General features: G+C 39.6%; 1 long non-coding RNA gene across 2 annotated transcripts in view; it reads left to right on the plus strand.

Annotated features, from left to right (window-relative positions):
• Positions 1 to 413: 413 nt before the first annotated feature.
• LOC108445482 overlaps positions 414 to 19,814 on the plus strand; it is a 50,078-nt gene continuing 30,677 nt past the window's right edge. For both annotated transcript variants that reach the window (XR_001860356.1, XR_001860357.1), the window contains exon 1: positions 414 to 660. This is a non-coding gene — a long non-coding RNA (uncharacterized LOC108445482). The remainder of the gene's footprint in view (positions 661 to 19,814) is intronic.

Genomic DNA, 19,814 nt, shown 5'->3' on the forward strand with positions numbered 1-19,814 from the left:
ATAAAACCCCCTCAGAAAACGAAAACAACAACTGAGCCCCATACTTCACCTCCTCAGAAATCCTAAACCACAACACATCAGCAAAAAGTACCTTTTTTGCTTTATTACTCAAGGCAAGTTTATGTATTTTGGGCTTGAAATGAATGGGGCCTTCTTAAATACAACATCTGTGTATTTTAAAGCTAAGCCTTTCTGTGGGGATTATGCTAAATTGACACCCACAGAGATTACAGTCTCCTCTTTTCATGTGGAGAGGATGTCATCCCACGTGTTTGTTTTTGTATGTGAGCATAACCCATGCTCCTGCAGTTCCTAAAATAGGTGGTTTTCTGGGGTTGGTTGAAGGATAATGTAGCCTGTGTTGCTGGAACTCCAGGTCTTCTGGTATTTTCATGCATGCCTCTGCACCTAAGCAGCCATGGACCTTTGTGTGTGTTATGTGCCAGACCTATCTGTGGCCCAGTTATCATGATCTGTGGTTGCAGGTATCCCTTAGTTACATCCACATGTGAGCCGGAGCCATACTCTGACTTGATGATCCTTGTGGGACCCTTCCAACCCAGAATATTTTATGACTCTATATAAAGATCAAGCACAGTGCTATGTTACTTTACCAGAACCCATGAAGCCTTTTGATAAGACGGAGCAAAACAGAAGGAGGTATGTGCTGCCCTTGCTGCTAAAGGATTTGTCATGGAACAAAATGTTTCTTTTCTCTGCATGACTGACATTTACTTTTTTAAAACTGTTTCTGTTTGAAAAGAATTTTTGCAACAAATTGTAAGTTTTAAAAAACGCTTGAGGTGATTAATTTTTTTCACTAGGAAAATTTTTGAGATATATTCTGATGTTTCAAATTTGCAGGGCTGAAAATCTTGTGGTTCTGACCCTTTAATTATGCTTTGGTTTTGTTTGGTATTGTCCCTGTTTTGCAGGTCTGTATACACAGGTATGTAAACAGAGTGGTCATCAGACAGATGGGCAGGAACTCCAGTGTTCACCATCTGAAGTCCCAGTCTCCAAGACCACTCTCTATTTTATGTTACACAGTGTTACCTGAAAAACAGAAGCAGGCATTGGATATAGCTGTGATGAAGATGAGCAATTCACATAAGAGAGTCTTTTGGAGACTAAGTTTTGGCATTTCCAATGCTCATATTTGCCTTTTTCTTAAATTATAAACCTGGACCTTCTACTAAATTAATTTATAATGAGGAAGTTGTTTACAAGCTTGTTGCTGATTTAAAGTAATGACTTTGTGAGTGTATTTTTGGTCCTTTGTAGGATGCCTTTTAAGTACTGCCTGACAGGCAAACAGCTACTGCAACCATATTCTTAAGAAGCAGATGCTCAGGTGTGCTCTGGTCAGGTAGAAGCAGCCTGTGATATAATTGGTGCATGTAGCTATACATGCCACATTCATTGTAAGATGTATTACCTTCTCTTTTCTTTATTGTTGATGTAATCTCTTGAGAAAAAAGGTCTGCTGGCTTTATTAATCTCCTGGCTAAATCAAGAGCCATGTTAAAATTGTAATCAAGTGTTTCCCCACCACCAGACTCTGTTTAACTAAGTAGCTCATGGGAGAGGTTTATTCCCCTTTTACAGTGAGTTCAAGTGAGACAAAGGATTTGTGTGGCCAAGGACTAAGTGGAAAAGGCCAAGCTAGTCTTCTCTTATTGTGCCCCTCTTGAAACCAAAACCCCAAATGGTATATAAAATATTTCCCTTCTTGAATTCAGTAATTCACAAAGTTATTTCTCCAGTTTTCCTTTACCTCAGCACAGGGCATTTTACTTTTAAAGTAGAAAATGTTATTTGTATACTTCTGTGCTTTCCCTCCCTTTTGTTTAATGTTTTTTCCAGGGATTACAGAGTAAGCAAACTCTACAAAAGTAGTTTGAGAAAGTTTAAAGTGCATTAAACTCCCCCTCATTTATGAAGGAGACATCATTGAAGTGAAACATAGATATGTCTGGGGCTTACTCTTTCAGGGTTGATAATGAGATTCAAAACATGGGTAAGTTAATGCTCCTTAATTAGGCACCTGTTATGTTCCATTGTGATCAGTGCTTTATGGGACAAAAATGCCAAGTGGCAGTGACATTTTGTACAATTTTGAAAAGAACATTTCTGCTCACCCTTTGTATAAGAAATACAATGAGGCTGGCTTTAGTTTGCTAGTAGATATTTTAAAATCAGTTTGGGAAAAGTTATTCCATGAGGTAAAGATTCTGTTTGAAGTTGAAGCTGTTCATCTGAAGAAACATCCGTCACAAGACAAGAAAAGAATGATTTCTTTGTGACTGGGAAATCAATGAGACATCTGTTTTAATGTACAGGCCAGAAATAATGCAGTGAGTTCAAAAGGGAATCATAAAGAAGGCTGCTTTTTGTCTCTTCTCTCCAGAGTCTATATATGGCATTCAGCACAGTATTTTGTGTTAGCAGGACTTCTTAAGTTTGTGTCCTTAACTAAGTGGTTGAGGTAGACCTTTTGAGGACACTGATGTTTAGGGTTATATGAGCTACTGGGGATTTGTGTTTACTGACCTCATAAAAGAGCTCTATTTGGGCCTTGATTTTGTCCCTGTTTCCCAGACACAGATTGCTCAAACAGCTGATCCTGCCCCGTTCTCTGTGGGAAGCAGGAGCTGGAGGCTGTACAGTCTCTGGGATGCTTGGCAGGAGGTCGAAGCACCGACTCACGGTGGGCTTGCTCTTCCTGGAAATACTGTGCCTGGGCTGCAGGGTCCCCATTTGGAGGGATGCATGGACACATGCAGACATCACTGCATGAGGTTTGATTGTGTCCATTTGTCCTGCTTGCTTCCTTTCTCTCTTCTGGAGCCCTCTCAAAATTTGTTGGGTCCCTGTCTCCTGTCTTTCAAGTGCATATGCAATGAATTTAGTTTTTCCCTTGCAGGGTCTTCCTTGCAGTCTTTTTGGCTTTCCTGAACAGTAATAGTGTGGGAAGCAGCCAAAAAAGGGTTACAACCACTATACATCTGCTTACACTGGAAGGACCCTCCCCACAAAATCTAGATACCCTGAATGAGACCTAACCCCTTACTTGTAAGGATTTTTGAGGACGAGAAGAAACTAAACATTGAGGACTCAATTACCCCAAGGCACATGGTTTTGGTAGTGTTTTATAGTTCCTTGGTGTGTACATACTGTGTAAGATACAAGACCAAGAGGAACCCCCAGGCATTAGGTAATGGGCTTGTTAGAGCTCCACTGGTATCTGTAGTGTGGGGTCTCCTTATAGCAAAATTGGGCTCGCAGATGCCTTTTTCCAAAGGGAGGAGAGAATAGCAAGAGGATATGCGGCTCTGGCAATGTTTGAAATCTGAGATCAATGGTCACCCTGGAAACAGCATGTTGAAAGTCTGAAAAACCTCCTGGCAGTGCGTGGGTGGAGTAAAAAAAGTCCTTGGGTTTGTGTGTGCAATTCCAACAAGTTGTGCTCGGCAGGAGGGAAAACAGCTACTGAGGGGACACACGCACACGTTCTCTGGGGAGCCATCTTATCACCCCTGCACACAGAAAGCTGCTAAAAATGATGATGTTTAGGACATGCCTTCCCTTGGGAAGTGTCAGTGAAATGAATGCATTTTTGTTTCTGTCAGCACAGTCCCATGGAAAAGAGTCTGTGGAGAGATGCACAGAACAATAAAACAAATAGTCAAAGGTGGGAGAGCTGTGCCCTACCAAAGGCAGAAAAAAAGCCGTGCTGCTCCCACTGAAGAAGATGTTTGCATTGCAAGTCCAGCCAGGCTGGTGACAGACCAGGGTCCCAAACCTCCTCAATCCCTGATGTCATATATGGAGGAATGATGCAATCTGATGTTTATGGATTGCCTGTTGAAGCAGACCCATGGGAGTCTCCCCATGAGCAGGAGTGGCACGGCCATGCCTCACGTACACACAGCTCAATGGCCTGACTTCTGCTCCCACAGGACAGCTGGTGGTGACACTTCCCTGCTGCACTGTTCAGCCTCCAGTGAGATGGAGTTCAGTGGTTTCCCGAGCTAGCAATGAGTATCTTGACATCGGACAGCTCATAAAAAACTTTTCTTCTATGATTTGGTCTAATTACGTCTTTTAACAATGTGAACTTTGACATCCACAATGCTTTCTGACTATGATTCCCCATTTTAAGCATATAATGCTTTAAAATACACCCTTCCTTTATGTACTTTGTACCACCTGGCAATTCCTTTCGATGCTTTTACTTCCTATATAATTTGGTATAATGAAGTCTTTGCTCATATCCTCCTTCTCACTCACTAGGTGAAGAGTCCTAGTCTTTTAAATCATTTTTTTCACAGCAGTTGCTTCATGATTTTTGTCATCCTTCTTGTCTTTTTGTGGGCCTTTTCTAGCTATGTTATATCCATTTTGTGATGGTGGGTTGAAAACTATATTCAGTATGCAGCAGGTAGGTGCACATAGACTAATGCAATTGTTTTGATGTCTACTCCTTACCTGACAAATTCTGGCATTTGACTTGCTTTTTTGATGGTTATGGGGCAGTCAGGTAAATGGAATTACCTAGTGTGATCCTAAAATCTTGTCTCTAAGGGGCAATAGTGAGGTTTAAGTTAGGATTTGTTTAGTACATACACATTTATTTACACTGAACTTCATTTGCCATTCTGCCTTTGGTGAGATACTTCCTGGAAATCCAAAATTATCAGATCAATTTGATCTCCTCTGGTCCACACTTGTTGAATCCTTCCAGGAGCTGCATCAGCATAGTGATCTGACTTCCATCTACAAAAGCTGCATGGAGTCTTCTCAGCACATTGTGTTTATTTCTGTGCTCCCGTAATTATATAATTTAGAATAATTTTTACCAATTTACATGTGGTGCTGTGCAAAGGAAGTTCCCCAGTATTAAAATGTAGTGACTTTCCTTTCCAGGACTGGTTACAGGAAGCTCTGTGGATGACAGGGAAATCACACTATTCAAAGGAACCTGCTAAATTTCCATGTGTGTAAAGAAAATCACATTTTTTCCACTTTTTAGTCTTCACTCACCATTGCTATTAGATGGGGTGTGGGTGGACCCTACCATAATTTTCCTATTTTTGTTGTATTGACGAGCAGCCTTGCTGGAGCAGGCAGTGAAGATTGGAGTCCTGTGTGTGTTACTTGTGAATACATCCCATGAAGTTTTTCTACTCTTTAGCCTTTAATGGAAGTAAATACTGGAAATGAGACCAGTGCTGAAATATTAGCTGAAAAATGCAAGAATTGAGGGGAGATTTAAGTCTTGCAGAACAAACTTGCAATTTCTAGTGTTCACTGGGTTGTTTCCTGCAGGGACTCAATAAATAAATAGAAAAAAAATACCCCTCTGGAAAATTAAAACCAGTTACTGTTTCTTGTTTCACTGTTTCCATACCCTGTCATGATTAAAAAGTAGCATCTTGCCTTGATTTGCCATCTTTTTGGAAAAAAAAAGTTTAACCAAAGAATTTTCCCAGACTTGTGGACTCCCTTAAAACATAATCTTTATTTGGCTTTGCTTTTTCCATGGACCTGGATAAAATATAGACTTCACTAAGAAGAGTCTGTTTATTTGGTACCTCAGAGACTTCTTTGACATGTGTGAAAATGTCCTCTGTGCCAAGGATGCACAAGCCTATGTGGAGATGAAATAAACAGGGAAAAAAAAGTAATCTGAGTGCTTTAAACCAGTGAGAAAGAATGATGTGCACAGGAACATTAGCACTGAGTTTGATATATCAGCTTGTGCTCTGAACATTACAGAATAGGTGCAATGCAATTTATTTTCCTGCTATTTGTTCTTTATTGCTTGGTGAATCTGTCAGCTAGGAAAGATAGAATAAATCTGATACTAAATTTAAAATGCATGGAAAACACTCACTTTCACACTTTGTGGAAATATATATATATATATATATATAGATAGATAGATATCTATATATATATATCAAGACTTTCTTTTATTTATGCATAAACTAATCCCACTGAATTCCAAGTACCTCATGTGAGTAAAGAGAGATATATATATATATACACATTTGCAAAATTCAGACTTAAGGGCTAAATTTGTTCTGTGGAAACTAATATTTTCATGTATGTCCTGTTTGTGTTGTTTCTTTTTGTTTAACAAATCATAATCTATTATTTATATTCTGTGAGAGACTATATTTGCATTCCCCCACAGCACATTTTATTGACTGTGGTGATTGTTTTAAGGAAAGCATTATATTCCCTTATTTTTCTACGGAATTTGGCTTAGCTGGAGCATCTGGTTTCAAGTGAAGTGTTTTCCTACCTACTTTTCCATCTGAGCTGACCAAGGTGTAAAAAAGTTAGAAGCTGGGTTCAATCATACAATGGGTCAAAACCTTGAATAAGGCAAAAGTTGTGACTTTTGACCATGGAGTCCTTTGTTTAAGCCTTAGTTGGCAAAATGTATCTGAAAACCTATGATCTGAGGTGAATCCGAAGTAGTTTTGAGCACAGGTCTGGGTGATTTTGATTAGATGTCTGTAACTATCTCTAGGCCAGCAGATTTTGATCCCTGCTCAAAATAGAGGTGATTTATCTATATCTAATTCAAACATGGTACTTCTGCATGCACTTTGTTTTATTTGAGAATGAAAACCCTCGTGGGTAAAAGTAAAGGTAAACTTTACATCAACTTTTCTCAGGGTTTCTTGGCAGAGACCTCAGAAAGAAATTCTTTCTATGGAAATGTTCTCACCTGCCTCCCTAAGTTACAGGGTTAATAGGATGTGTGAGCTCTGTGGAGAGTACGAGATCTTCATATTTGCTTATGGAGGGTTTCACCAGGATTGTGGTGGCATCCTTTTTTTTTTATAAAGTTAGAACTCTTTATTCAATAGGAAAGTTTTACAGAACTAAGCAGCAGTTAAACTACTGGGATTCCGCTGAAACTTTTTTTTGCATTCAAATTTAGAAAAAAGCTGGAAAAACCCCCCACTCTAACTGTAGAAACAAACAAAGGCATGAAAACAACTTACAGTAAAATTCACTTTCTGGATTAACTTTCTAGGCTTTTAGAATCATTAAGCATCCTTTACAGTAAGAAAAAGTCAATTTTCTGATGTAATCTGTGTGAGGGTATGCAGCTTCTTCATTTTGAAACCTGAATGTTTTGGTTGAACACCTACAGAAACAGAATCACAGAATGCTGGTGTGGGAAGCGCCCTTTAAAGATCATCCAGTCCAACCTCCTTGCTGTGGGTACAAACATCTTTCATTCGATCAGGTTGTTCAAGGTTGCTTCTTGAACACTTCCAGGGTGGGGCATCCACAACTTCTCTGAGCTATGAGTTCCAGGGTCTCAACACCCTCATAATAGAGAATTTCTTCCTTACACTGAATGTAAATCTACCTTCTGGTTTAAAACCATTTCCCCTTGTCCTGTCATTACAGATCCTCTCCATCTTTCTTGAAAGGCTACAATAGTTGGTTCCTCTCTACTCATATCCAAACTTTCCATGTTGTTTACAATCTTTCCTTCTCTGGCAGTAGCTGTGATGCCTTTTCCTGGTCTTAAAATCAAGTCATACACGGTTAGAAGGGGAAAAGGGATTTTACCTTGGTATTTATTTTAAGGATCTTTAGATGCACACAACCAGGTCAAATGCACCGAAATGCACCCCGCCAAATGCCCCCCAAAAGATCAGGTATAACATTATAGGTTTTACTAATTAGCATATCTAGCAAAAATTCCCCAATGAAAGGCTGCAATGAGCCCCCCTCCCCAAGGAGCCATCCCCTGGATGGTTCTATCTTCGTTTATAGAATGTGTTCTGGAGAGGACCTTGGTGTCTGGGGCACACTGATCCCTAGCTATGAAGCTTCTAAAATGTTTAGTCTCTTAGCTTGACAAACAAGTCCAAGAATGTAGGCAAAAAGCACTAAGAATACAGAAGTTGTAAAAAAGGTATAACAGGGGTATAAAATAAAAAGCAAAAAATCTTCATGGCATCAGCTGTTTTCTCTTCTCCAGACTTTGCTGTCAGAAGTGCCCCGTACACAATGGGGTGTGGTGCCATGTGCTCCACAAACAGCACAAAAGCAACAAAGTGTGTTGCCCTCCACTAATTGTCCTCTCTGTTGGATGCCAGCATGTGCACATAACATCATAGCACTTTCCAAGTTCTCAGATGATCCCTGGTATAGAGGTCCGTTTTCAACCCATGTGTTTATTTGTAGGAGTGGAGTCTCCTAAGGAGCTTGATAGTAATTCCTTCTGGCCTTTGTTTTATAGAAAAACACTTGCAACAAATGAACTTTTACTCTTGGAAAGCATATGTTTTGCCATCTTCAGTCTATCCTATTCTTGCACTGCACACTCGTGTGACTCTATAGGGGAGATGTCTTTTAGTCAGTGGAAAATAGTATTAATAAATGAATGATCTATAAATAAACAAATGGGGACTGCCTAAAGAGGAGTGAAGCTGTTTAAATTAGTACATCACCAGAGTAGCAGAATTGTTTCTGGGAATAACCCCCTATTACAAAACACTTAACTTTTTCCACATTTCATCTTCTGGGTACAATAGCCCTTTAACACAAATTTTAGTCCAAAATACAGCGTGAACTCATGTGGCTTCATCTAAAGTGCCGTGGAATTATATTGCTTCATGGTTTTTCTTTTTGTAAATTGTTATTTCTTACCATGTGGGCACTATAGAATGCATTTCAAATTTATTTATTCGAACTGAAATAAAAAAGTGGAAAATTCCTCCCAGCAGAGACTAGCACTGGGGCTTCACAGAGAAAGTCTTGATCATGTTGAATTAATGTCTTGTGGATTTTAAAAAAAATTAATTCAGGTGGCTGACCTAGTATGTATGTTATTCTGGCTGAAGTTAGTCACTTTGAAAGATTAGTGATTATATAGTCGAGCCTGCAGGTCTTAAGAAAAATTCTTGGCATGAAATGCAGAAAAACAACTTTATAGATTACATGTCTCCCTTATACATACTGTACCACATAAAAAAAAAATCAATTCTGTACCTATTAATTTGGCCTGAGGTAGACCTCAGTTTGGCAGCTTACCCCATCTAATTTGCCAGCTTTATAACATGCTGGGTTTAGTTACATTCTCAGTGGTGAGGATGACTATTTTTTAGGAGGAATAGAAGGGTACTGGACTAGAATAGACTTTCTATGTCTGCTGCCTCTTGTAATCAATTATTAGCAAGTTTGGGATTATGGTCAGTGTACTGTTTATCTCTTTTAGAAAAATATTTCTAATTTACAGCTAGGATGTATTCGTGATTATTTATACCTTTTGCTGTTATGCTGATCTTGTCTGGCAGTGTAAGTACCTTTTATCAGGATCTGCATTTGGTGTTCCCTGCTGTTTCTTACAGATAACGTTATATCTGCTTTCAGCCTCCTTTTTGCAGGGTGTATAAGTCAAATTGGTTTAGCTTAATCCATTTTAGGAATCCACACCTGTTACAGTTTGTGTTTTCATGCATGACTGGGTCCGAATGATATTACAGAGGCGGTTTCATTAAAGTGTTTTATAATGAAATCTGTATTCCTGCGGAGTAGGAAAATAATTTTGTCTCCGTATATATCAGGACCACATTTTTCTTTTACAGTGACATCATAGGTGCGGTTCTTGCTCTTCCTGTTACTGATTGACTCATTGTTTTTTCTGCTCCTCATCAAACTAGTGAAACCCCAGACTATGACAAAAAATCTTAGGGATTTCTAGCTTACTGACCTTATGCTTGGCACTGCTGAAAGCTGACTGCTTTCCAGAGCTCCATGCCTCGAGGTCATCTGGTTCTTCTCAATGTCCAGACAGAGAAAAACTGAGAAATTCCTTCCCTGTGCCCTGTCCCCCCACCCCAAAAAATGTTATTACCTTCAGGGGTGGATATCCATAGACCTGCCCTTTCTGCCAGTGGCAGGTTCCAGCAGCACGCTGGGACACACATTAAATACGTGCATTGCAGGTGGTGCACAAGTCAGTTTTTAGGTTACCCACCCTATGGCACCCTGTTCTCTTGATTCTGATTATGAGTCAGGGGCATGAGCAAAAAATACATAGGTTCCTGAAGAGCTCCAAGGAAACCTCCCCCCTCAGACCAATTGTTTTGCTGTCAGCACATCCTTCCCCGTAGTTACTTTTTTACCATCTTACAATTGTTGAATTCAATTCCCATTTTCTACGTCATAGTCTTTTCCCATATGACACTGTAGAAAGAACTTTAATGAAGTCCAGATATAGGAAAACTGGTTCATTTCTCTCATCTGGAAACCTATTATTCTGAAAAGTTCAACTTTTGGTAAACCCATCTTACTTTATACCCCCAGTTTTACTCTTTCTTTCCTGGGTTTAATGTCTGTGTTGACTTCAAAGAGTATTTTAAAACTGTGGATGAAGATCTGCAGTTCAATGGCTTTTAATTTTAAAAATTACTATTTCTCTTTTCTTATAGACAAAGTTTTCTGTCAGGTATTTGCCAAAAAAGTAGATTTAGTATGTCTTGTTTTGAATTAGATGGCAAATAGATCGAAATGGCAAAATAACCACAGAATCTCAAAACAGAATAATACTTCCCCAGTACAGAAACCACGAACAGACAAGTGAATTCTGGTCTTAGGAAGGGACTTGGAGAGCCTCACAACATTGACTATTCCTATAATAATCCATATGCAGACATACACTTATTAAATTGAGGCCTAACAACAATCTAATTCTGTGCAAACCTTATATGATAAACAAAACAAAGAGTGAGTAGGCAGACACTGTTTGCGGAGCCTGGGAGATGACATCCTTCAGCAAACTTCCCGCTGATATCAATGAAGTTGAGTTTGACACAAGTCAGAAAGCACTCATCAACCCTGAGGAATTGTTATATGTGTAGTCAGGAGATTTGTGTGTCCTCTTGTATGTTCCTTTAATATTCCCACCCTCTTTGAACCCATTAGCCTGTTTCAACCAAACTTGGAAAGGCAGTAGTAATCAGAAAGCTTTTACAGCTCTTAAGGTTTAAACAGATGGAGGAGAGAGAAATATTGACGTTGACACTTAGAGAGAGGCCAGAGTAAGCACTGGTACCATAGGCAAAGATGTCTTAAATCCCCAGCACTGGGAAGAGTTTCAAGAGGACCTTGAATCCAGACAAGGAGGAATCAAAAAGGGAGCTCATGTGTCATTAGTCTAGTTTAAAACTGTTGACAGGGCCTGACTTTTGCTTTTAGCTTTGGGCATTCCCTGTCCTGTACAGATACCTCCTGTCAAGTGACCATGTTTGAGAAAGACCCTATTCAGAGTCATGGGATTGCAGGTTTTTGCACAGTAAGTGTCTCAAGTTTCTCTGGTATGGCTGAGAGCAACAGCTCAGATGATAGCTGAGCTATGACTGAGAAACCAAAAAAGATCCTCTTATGGCTTTCAAATCTGTCTTTGACATGGTCCAGATGATTCAACTGGTTAACTTAATTCTGCTGTTTTTCCATGTGCAGCTATCCACTAGACCACTTGTCTCACAGATAAAATCATGAATATCTTCATCTTTATCAGCTGCCAAGTTTTCCTCCATGCTTGAGTGGTCATACTCACAACAGAATATGAGGTCAAATTTTCTGATTTTCACTGCTTCATGACTAGAATATGAAAGACATTTAGGAAAAAAAAAAGTGCTTTTCTTCATTGTAATCTAGACATAGGATTTTTCTTTTCTTATTCTTCCCAAGATGGATAGATTTTCCATGTCTGTTGTCTCTGTCAATGGCACTTATTATTGAGCATTTAATATCTTCTTTTCCTACCTAGCATGTCATAATCCATGTTATCAGACATTTGTCAGGAGGGTTGGTTAGCTACCCATAAGCTTCCCATAAGCTTCTTATCTTTCTCCTCATTCATTTTTCTTCATTCGTGTTTTGCTTAAATTTTTCCTTACTGTAGTCAAAAACTCTGTAATGACTGTGATTTGTGGCTGAGAGATCTCTGCCATTACTTTTGAATGAGTAAGTCTGTAGAACTGTAGTTCTGATTGGAGGGAGGAAAGTAAAGGAGTGATTGGGTTAACCAAGGAGATGCTTGGAGAATGGGTTTAGAGAAATGGCCTGAGGAAATGGGATTGAGTTCATTAATTTCAAGTTCAGTACAGTAGTATCTGCTATTATAAATCTGGGGTAGTACAGTTAAGCAAGAGCTACACAAACAGAAAAAGAACAACTGTTCTTGCTGAAAAGTATCTAAGGATTGTTTTGTGTCACGATTTGAATAGAAAGTTGTGATTGCCATGGTTTTTTTTTTTAAAAAAAGATGTACTTTGATTTGTAAACTAGTTTTTGCCTGCAAGATGTGTGAAGAAAGTTCCTGCTCTGTTCCAAAATGATTGGGATTCAGCTGGAGTACAGTGTCTGGCTTGGGGCACTTCAACTAAACAAAAATGTCAGGGGTTCAGAAAAATAGAAACAAAATTTTAAAATGGCTGAACTAAGAGAAATACTGTAATATAGGAACCAAAAAGAAAGTTCAAACACTGGGCTTACTTAGCTTGAGAGGAGCTGGGATTGCAGTTTCCAAGTGTTTAAGTGACTAGTGCCATAGAAAAAGGAGTAACTCTTTCGCCAGGTCTCTGGTGAATAAGGGTGATTTTCAAAGGTTTTAAAACTGCAGCAAAAAGGTGCAGGGCAGGTTCTAGAAAAAAAATCTAGCAGAAAGACAGTGAAGTACTAGAATTAATTGGCTAGGGAGCACTAGGCTGAAGTCTGGAGCAAGAATAGCTCAGACAAACATCAGTAAGGAATGACAGCGCAAGGGTCTTGGGGGCAGAAGGTGAACCTCATTATCTCCTGAGGTCCCTTTTGGGACTGTTTTCTCAGTCATTGTGGTTCTCCTGTCTTATAAATCATTACTAGCTCTTAATATAGTCCTCTGTAACTGTACTGATGTTTCTATTGCTGGAGTTAAATGGGTATCTTAAGAAGACAGCTGGTTTAGTTAAATATGCCTCCAATTCTAGCTTAAAAGTTGTTGGAGTTCACAGAAAGAGTATAATCTTGACAAACATGATATGGGCTGAGTACAAAATGCATTTTGATGCTGAAGCACGTAAGAGTTGTGTGGCATATTCTGACTGATCTGCACATGACATAGAGTGCTTGTGGTTTAGTTACAGACCAGGACATTGTCCTTGCCTATTTGATCATCTGAAGAAAGAGCCAGGGAATACCATTTCTGGTCTCTCCAGCAAACAGCATTTGAGAGGTCTCAAAACTTTGATTGCTGATTGATGTGTTAAGAGAGTTGACCGAAGAAACCTCTAATATTTGCCTTTTAGTGAGGGACTCTGACTAGCTCAACATTCAGTATCAACAGTCGGGAAAAAAACATTGTTCCTTCTCTAGATATGAGGATATTGCAAAAGCCAGCACAATCTTGCTTTGACCTTAACATACAAAGGAATTATCTCTTTCTGTTCTGTCTCAATTAGATATGCATTTAGAGAAACAGTGCTGTATTAATCTTCCTTATTTTAAGTCATCAGGCATAATTGCTTATATAGCTGCTGTATGCTGAGGATGTGGCTACAAATCTACATTTATTAACAGAATCGATAAATGATGTAGAACAGCTACACAACTGTAGTACTATTCCTACAAGGCAGCAAGATCAGATTTTAATACCTTAAAATGCTCTGCTCTTGCTGCATTAGATTTCCAGTGGCTGTAGATATTTTCTCCCTGTGGAGAAATTATTTGCACAAATTGCCATTGTCCTATGTGCAAGCAGAAGTCTCTGGGCTTGAGTCAGCTCTAACTTGCCCTGGTGCAGGGCAAACTGATTTTGGGTCACAAAATGAAGTTGAAAGGGGATAGACAGAACAACACTGCATGCTTGTGAATATGAGTAACTTTTCACAGCTCACGTGCCATTTCACAGTGTACAGTTTTTGGGAGTGAGTGTTAGTGGATGGCTTGTTTATATGGATTTTAGTGAAAAGCACTTTTTACAGCAGCGTCACTACAAACTCTGGAGGAACCTTGTCTGTAGCAATCAGCCTGACCCAATAGTGGGCTGCCAGATAGCGGTAGACCACTTTCACAAAGCTGGCTAGTAGAAGAACGAGCCTTTCCATATTTCTGTTTGCTGCCCATGCACTAATACACATTATTTCTCTTCTAGCCCCATAAAGATTTTTTTTCACTCCTGAGTGATTTCTGTGCTGAGGGCAGCACTTCTGTGAATTATTTGCTTCCTGTTGCACTCTCTTCTTTACATCTCATGACAGATTCAGTCAGTAAATCCTTTGATCCCCTTTCACCTTCATTTATAGTGATATGTCTACCAAGACTTTCTAAGGCTCTTTTCTTCCATGGTAAAAAAGACCACGACTCTTTCTCTACTAGAGTCATTCATAGGGCTGAAACAGTCTTCACATGGAGCAGGTACACCTGGAGAGACATGCTGGGAAATACCTAATGCCATCAGGTGGATTTCCAGTGGTGACTTGGGCTGTTGGGCTCCACAGTGGGAGAAAGGTCCAACATGCACTTATAACACACTTATAACACTTACACAACATGCACTTATAACATTTATAACCTTATAGTAGGTTTGGCAAGGACTTGGCTGGGTTTAGGTGGGGACACTGTCCCTTCTCGCTGTCTCCATGGGCTGGAAAGGTGTCAAACAAACTGTTGATTATCTGAGTTCCATCCAAGATGGAGGTGCTTGCAGCGTGGATTAGTTTCATTGCAAGGTCCTAAAACCTGGATGCTAGTGGGAAAGGATTAGTGATGTTCTGAGCTGGGGGTTAGGGTAGCAGGTAGAAGCAGAGTGAAATTTGGGGCTGAGGAAGAGTGGTTTCTAGACAAAAGTGTATGAAACTAACAGCTAACTTAAGAGCAAAACCAAAGTTAAAGGCTCTAAAGAGAAATTCAAGCAAGCTGGTAAGGGTGGTTTTAATAGTACTTAGGGCTTTAACAAACCTGTTAATTTTGGTACAAAGTAGCAGCCGAAATGCTTTACAGCCAGATGTTCAGGATTAGTGAGGGACTCCTTGGGCTAAAGGGAGGGATGAGTTTGTGCATTCTACCAGGTTTTAGTAAGATAGAAAGTAAATTTGGAGCCTTAGAAAACCATGAGGGGTCACAGGATAGGTGGCTCCTTGAGGAGTTTATTGTTTTTTCAGAACAGGCACATATTGGTTTTGAGATATGATGTAAAGAGAAGCCTAAAGCTGACTTAGCTGACTTAGACATATGTAGGTAGGGCTGGGAGACACAGAGAAGACAAATGTGTCTGGCAAATACATGTGAAGGGTGCTTATTTGCCTGTAAAATGGGTGGGTTGATTGTTATTGCAGCACTGCTTTAGGGGAAAAAACTACATTGCTTTCACATTATTCTTTGAAATCTGCTACTGCCCCCTTGCTCTTCACTCTGACCTTCTTGCTTGTGAGAATCACTGAATGACCTTCTCCCCACAGCAAGCGCATGTTCCAAGGCCACAAGGCTCCTTGTGACTTAACAGTGCTCTGCTTGTCCTGACATGTATTTAGCTCTCCCACAGTCCAAAAAAAGAATTAAACACCCATCTTAGCTCTCCCAAAGGGTCAGCCTCCATTTTCTCCATTTCCTCACACTTCAAGCATCCTTTGCCCATCATGCCTTGCAAGAGGAACAAATCTGTCAGTCTGCAGCTCTTCCATTACCTTGGATGTATAATAATGAGAAGGTTCCTCAGTGAGAGGCTGAATGGTGCTTGAAGCGAATCTCTACCACAGGGTCCATGTTGCATCCCTGATTTGTGTGCTGCCATTTGCTTCTCCCTGCCTACTCTGCTATATTTATTCTGTGTTTTGGTTCTCTTTTTACAAACCTGGGCTCTTTCATCTGGGAAATAACTCTTATCCTGTGGTTGGAGATGCATTTTCCTGCTAATATTCTTCTTCAGTGGGATGCACAATTGTCATTTTTGTATAATAATGCTTCCGTGGCAGCATTGGTTAAAAGGAGAGGAAAATTTGCTATCAATCACATGGAAGGTGGACTGGGATTGTTTATTTAAAATCTGCTGTTGAGATCCTTGGATATCTGCCTGTTCTTATTCTCTGACACAACCACGAAGATGTTTGAAATCCTCTTTTCCTAACAGGAACTAAACTGTCAGTATGTAAGGAACCACAAGTTATTATCCAGTGTCACAGTGGGAGCAGCTGAGTCATAAGTGTTCCTGAAAATCTCATCCTGTTGGGAGAATGCATTGCAAAATGTGGGTAACAAGTGCAATGGCGTTTCCCATGGGATGGACCTCTTGAGGATGGAGATCCATTTAAGCTGTATTATGTTCCTATTAGCTATCAAACCCACCTTTTTTATGCAATACTGCACATGCTTCTTCTCATAATCCTAATTCTATGGGTAGAGTTTCTTGGGAATGTTCTCTTGCAAGCACTTGGGCAGAGAAAGAAGAACTTGACTCCGTGACTGGGCAGCCTACCCTCGCTCCCTTCCTTGACAAATTTGCACTCGATTCATATTCCCAAGCCTTCAATCATCATCAGGCCTCGATCCTCTGTCTCTGCAGGAAGAGGTAGGCTGTGCATTCAGTGATTATTTTGAAGATGAATGTGTTGGGTAGTTTTGATTACTAATTTGCTATTTTGAGTCCGCGTTGTGCTTTGATGGCTCTTATGGGATTTTTCTCTTACAGTAAGGGACAAAGATCTAAGGGGTGTCTATTTAGTTTTTCTCATGCCATAACAATACAAAATGTCATCTTGACCTAAGTAGATACACGTCACCAGCCACATGGCAGTGAACTAAATCAAACAGTACCCTTCATAAAAATACTTGAATATTTAAGTGGACTTAAGGGAAGAGAAGCAATAAATGAAATACTTTTGGAATATGAAACTAGTCTGCTATTGCTTCATACTCAGTTTAAAAGCAAAACCATCTTAAAATGTCTCCTCTTAATTTTTTAATGCTTATTTTTAAGATCAGTACAATTAAGAGATCTCCATTTTCAGGCCAGTGTATATGTAACAGGTTTATAGCAAAAGGGCAATTACATGTATCTTAAATCCAAATATTTTTCTGATTAATCCAATTGATTTTTTCTTAGACTTCTTAATCTGAATATGATATCTCATTCTGAATTCAATGAATGTGACCATTTCCTTCTCCTGCTGTAAAGTATTATTGGTTTCTACTTGGCTCTGTTCTCATCTAGACCATAAGCTTGCAGAGGTGGGAACTCTTCATTGTTCTGCATTTAAGGTATTATCATGCTACTAAACTAAATACATTTTAGCTTGTTCCTTATTAAAATGATCTGTATTAAAGGTGGTGATTCATTCTAACACTGTATATTTACATGGAAAACACTTCCTTTAAAGTTAGGTCCTTTCACTCCCGAGTTTGAAAGTACTGTTATATGCAATACTTGTGCACTAGAAAACATGTCTGGTGTAAAAACTGAGCCTGTGGTTTTCCTTAATAGAATCAAGATAATTTGAAATCTTGAAGTTATACATGAACTAGTATGCTTGCTGAGGAGGTGCCAAGGACACCACTTGGGAGACATTCGTTGGCTGTAAGGGTTTCAGTATCCAGTATCCCCCAAATGGGGATCTGGTACTGCAGTTGCCTTGTGCCTGAGGTCCATCTTACAACTCTGAGTAGCCTAGCTGAAGCTAGCACACTACTTAGGTTGTCAGTGCTAGGAGGATGACTCTCTGATGGCCCCAATCCTTTCAACACTTCTGCACGAGCTGAATTGTGATTATTGATGAGTTTACAATGAAGCGCGTATGTAGGAGCTGGAAGGATTTGGTGTTCCTCATTTGTTGCTACTAGGAGAGATTTCTTAATACATCTATTGTATTTTAATTTAAGAATGCTTTTGTTTCAGTAATCAAGACATACTACAATCAGTAAACATTTTCTGGGACTAGGACAGTACATGTTAGCAGAAACCAATATGCCTACAAGAGCTGGTTCCATTTCTTTTCCTATAACCAGCAGATATTTTAAAAACCCTCATTGTGTTTCAACTCAAGCTGGTGAACCAGGATGAACATAAGAGATAGAGCAATTGCAAATCCCATGAGCTGTACTTACTATCCCACTATAATGCAAATAATTCCTGAAAACAGCTCTTGGACCATCTCGATGTGGTTTGAGTAGCTTTGGTGTGTTTCCTTTTTTTACCTAATACTTGCTAACTTCTAGTTTAAGTACAGAAACACCCTGTTTTATTTTGGATTCTGACAAAGTTTAAATTTAGAGGCATTCATGTTTCAGCCTCTTTAGAATGAATGGGAGAGTCTAAGCTGTTGTTTCTCTGTGTCACTTTTTATTTTGACAGAGGTAGCTACATGCTATTTCCCCAATTCTTTACCTTGCAAAGCCAGGTGATCCTCTACCAGATGAAGGCCTGTACCTTTACGTGGCACCCACTCTGTGGAAACATTGACAAACCCATAGCTGAGAAATCTCTTGAATTCATGTTTTGTTTTAAAAGCAGCCCTGTGACTTTTACAAATGGCAATGCTAGGCAGAATTCTCCCCTATTGTGTTTCTTCTATAGTCACTGCAACAAAGTCCGAGTAATTTAGCCTCTTGTCCTGGGCTGTGTCCTGCACTGCTAGAATGAGTGGCAATGACACGATGATTTTGGTACAAGAATAAATGGGGTGTGTGATGAGGATCATGATTTGTAAAAAAAAGAACCAAAACAAAACCCCACAACAGGGTTGGTTCAGGCAGAGGCTGCTGATGTGTTGCGTTAGGAGATTTGCATAGCAGTCCTATTGGTTGGGGTTTTTTGGGTCTGAAAAGGGCATCGATTGTATGGGCTTTTCTTTTTTATTTATGATTGCTTTAAATTCTTACTTTTTGCTGTGTGGTCCTGTGCAGATCCCACCAGCAAGTCCTGAAGCTCATTCCCTGGTGATGAGTCTTTGTAGGGAATCCAGTGTCTGACATGGTTTGGTTCCTACTGTCACCTGATTTGTACCCTTGGAGCAATGGGAGGGATAGGAGCACTGAGGTGCCTGTGCTGGCTGCCTGAGAATCTTACAGTTAATTCCAAGGTTACCCAGAATGTCCAGAGACCCTTTTGATAAAAGATAATCTTGCGATTTTGTCATCTCAAATGTCTTTAAAATGTGTCACAGCTCAGCTTAATTGCACTACTGATGTTTGTTCTGGATATGTTGTTTGTTGTAGTGGCAACTCATGCCGCTACACTGTTAAATTCTGGGAAAAAAAAGGATGAAATCTTTCCAGCAGGAAATGATTTGGTCTAATATATTGCATTTACAAGAAAAAGCAGCATTTTAAGTTAAAAGTTGAAGTTAAAAAAGAGAAAATTGCACATGTTTCAAAGAACCCTTTTGTGGGGGCCAGTTTTTAGGAATATCATACAAAAATGGACATTTACAGCAAAATCAGCAAAATATGAAGTCTTCTTAACCATACCAGGGTGAAACGTGGTGTGTAATAGGAAGAAATTTGTCTGAAACCTCCACTATGAACAGAAATACAAAATTAGAGCTGTGGAATACGTGTTAATAGAGCAAACTTGGAGAATGGCTGTGCTGATCGTGCAGGGGACAAGTTGGTATGTCTGAGCTGGAGGAATTAGCTGGAGTTTCCATGTTCTGCTGAACTCTGCATTTTTATTGTTTAAGATTTTAATGTGAAGTTTGTGATTTCAGTGTCGTTTTAATTCTTTCCTTATTACGTGCACATCTCGTTCCTCTGCCATGCTTAGCACAGCAATAGCATGAAAGGGAGCAAGTTTTCCC

This window comes from Corvus brachyrhynchos, unplaced genomic scaffold, assembly GCF_000691975.1.
Source record: "Corvus brachyrhynchos isolate BGI_N302 unplaced genomic scaffold, ASM69197v1 scaffold331, whole genome shotgun sequence".
Classification (NCBI taxonomy): domain Eukaryota; kingdom Metazoa; phylum Chordata; class Aves; order Passeriformes; family Corvidae; genus Corvus; species Corvus brachyrhynchos.